This window comes from Procambarus clarkii, chromosome 40, assembly GCF_040958095.1.
Source record: "Procambarus clarkii isolate CNS0578487 chromosome 40, FALCON_Pclarkii_2.0, whole genome shotgun sequence".
NCBI classification, from domain to species: Eukaryota; Metazoa; Arthropoda; class Malacostraca; order Decapoda; family Cambaridae; genus Procambarus; species Procambarus clarkii.
The window spans coordinates 5,364,060-5,367,112 of record NC_091189.1 but is presented as its reverse complement, the minus strand read 5'-3'; positions in this window follow the sequence as shown (position 1 = coordinate 5,367,112).

Sequence of the window (3,053 nt, the reverse complement as noted above, 5' to 3'; positions counted from 1 at the left end):
TTGTGGTGTGTCCTCCCCCTCCCAGGTGTGTCGTCACCCCCCTCGCAGGTGTGTTGCTACCCCCCTCGCAGGTGTGTCGCCACCCTCCTCGCAGGTGTGTCCTCCCCTCCCAGGTGTGTCGGCACCCTCCTAGTAGGTGTGTCCTCCCCCTCCCAGGTGTGTCGCCACCCCCCTCGCAGGTGTGTCACCACCCCCTTCCTCCCAGGTGTGTCGCCCCCCTCCTCGCAGGTGTGTCACCGCCCCCTTCCTCCCAGGTGTGTCGCCACCCCTTCCTCCCAGGTGTGCCCCCCCCCCCTCCCCAGGTGTGTCGCCACCTCCCAAGATCACCAACACCACCTGGCTCATTTACCCTAACCCCTTACACACATTTCTTACTAACACAGACCAGTACAATGAGGCTACATAATGTTGCATCATCACAACTATTAATCACCCTAATGCTATACATTATCCTTTAATTCATTGCTAAACTGAACTCATGGATAACTGATGGTTGTGAATTGTTCATGATAGCCTACCCTCGCTCCCAGGGCAGAATAATCCTTCCTTACTCCATCACACAACTTACTAATGTGACAAGCAACATACATGCAATAATAACAGGTGTAAATTAGCTCAAGAAATGTAACATTACAGGAGCAAGCTATCATAATCCGCCTCCCTTTGAGAGAACATTAATATATCATGGTGTACGATGATATATATGGTCGCCATTATATAATAACAAGCAATTTTCAGGGATCAATATTAATAACTGGACGTAACCGGGCAGTACATGTATCATTTATCATAACTGTAATGAGTGTCACTACTCGTTTATAACACCTGCTCTAACACCTGTATCCTAACACATGCCACAGGCAAGAATAGTGGCTGGTTGGACATGTGTGTGCGAGAGACGTGAACAAGCCTGGCCGGACGTGAACGGGGGGCCTGATAGCTGAGTAGACAGCGCTCGGGATTCGTAGTCCTAAGGTTCCGGGTTTGGTCCCCGGTGAAGGCGGAAACAAATGGGCAGAGTTTCTTTTACCCTGTTGTTCCTGTTCACCTAGCAGTAAACAGATACCTGGGAGTTAGACAGCTGCTACAGGCTGCTTCATGTGTGTGTGTAACAAAAAGGAGGCCTGGTCGAGGACCGGGCCGCGGGGACGCTAAGCCCTGAAATCACCTCAAGGTAACCTCAAGAAGCCGAGGCATCACCGCTGTGTTACTGGCATCCAGCAACCTCTCCAAACTTGACTATAAAAACATAATTTTGGATTTCAATTACGTTATTCATGAATTCAAATATAGAATTTGAATACATGAATAAGTATTGTTACGTTAAATTCCTCCTTCATGTATTCAAAATCCTACATAAAGGACTAGGGTGGGGGGGGGGGGTCGGGAACTTTTTTTGAGAGCGTGTGATTAAATTGCCGATAATATTCTAAAAATTCTCTCGAGTGCTAAAGGAGAATAACATGTTTGAAAGCATCATTAAAGAACTTTATTTAGGCGACCAATAACTGTGTATGCACGACAACAAGATAGTTTACCCGTACTACTTTCGGCACGCGTGCCTTAGGTTACCCCCCCCCCCCCCCCCCCCCACCCCAAGCTAGGTGATACCAGTCGTTCGCGACAATCACAGCTCAAACACCCTAACACTAACCACCTTCGCCAGGCATAGTCAGCCTGGGTACAGTAATGCACGGACGTTATGCAAGCCTAACCCACCATTAAAATACCTGGCGTCGAGTCCTAAGCCAACTGCTCCTGCCCAACACAAGTAATCACCTCACAAATGTGATTCTATCTCCACATAATTTATAACCAGTAATATTAATCGCGTTTGCAAGTTTTTCTATCCATCGGGAACCACATAATGAGACGCGCTAAACCAGTTTTAACACCTTCACGGCTGGCACCAACTACCTGCTCCTGACGTCTCTTTATTCATTCCCAGAAAAATAGCATCACTAAATGTTTCACACAATAAATTCGACCAAAACTCGTACACAGACACACTTGGCTACAGAGGCATTTTTAATTATTATTTTAAATTTGAAATTATATGACTATCGTCGTTATCATCATTAGTATTAAAACTTTTGACTTATTTAAGATGCAATCAACTCGCCAATGTTATCTTGGGTTAGGTTTGGTGTTGGGCTTAAAGCCTATCAACCACTGGACCTCCACAATTACTTACTGACCAACCAGTAAGTATAACTTTGTCCAGGACCAAAGTAACCTTAGTATATATATATATATATATATATATATATATATATATATATATATATATATATATATATATATATATATATATAATCCAGGAGCAGGGAGCAGCCTTAGGCCTCATTCTCAATGCATCCAAATGTGAAATAATCTCCCACAACCCAGACATCACTGGGCAAATACAAAATGCTCTTCCAGACATTCTCGTTGTCGAACCACCGGACTGCACTCTCCTGGGTGCCCCCATTGGCCCACGAGCAATCGAGGAGGTCCTGGCTGCAAAAATCACTGACCTAAAGAGAATGCAGGACAGGATTGACAAGATTGATGCCCATGATGCTCTCTTTCTCCTTACAAGATGCCTGTCTCTCCCTAAGTTGACCTACTTTCTGAGATGTTCTCCATCCTACAGCAGCCCTAAGTTAAATGTGTATGACACCCTTCTAAGGTCCATGCTGGTGAAAGTCCTGAACCTGCCATTGGACGACTCTCAGTGGGAGCAAGCAACCCTTCCTGTGAGACTCGGCGGCCTTGGTGTCCGCACAGCCTCCCAAATTGCTCTACCAGCCTTCCTTTCCTCCTCTCATGCATCGCACGACCTCGTCAGAGATATTTTACCTGCAACCCTGAGAGATTCAGCAGGAATACACGATCCTGCTTTCACTGAATGTTCAAATCAGTGGAATGTTCTTGCAGCCCCAGCAACCATTATAGAGCCAACAAAACAACACAAACAGTCCGGCTGGGACCACCCTCTAGTGGAAAAAGTAGCTGATGCCATGCTCAGCGTCGCAACATCAGACAAGGAGAAAGCCCGCCTCAGAGCAGTG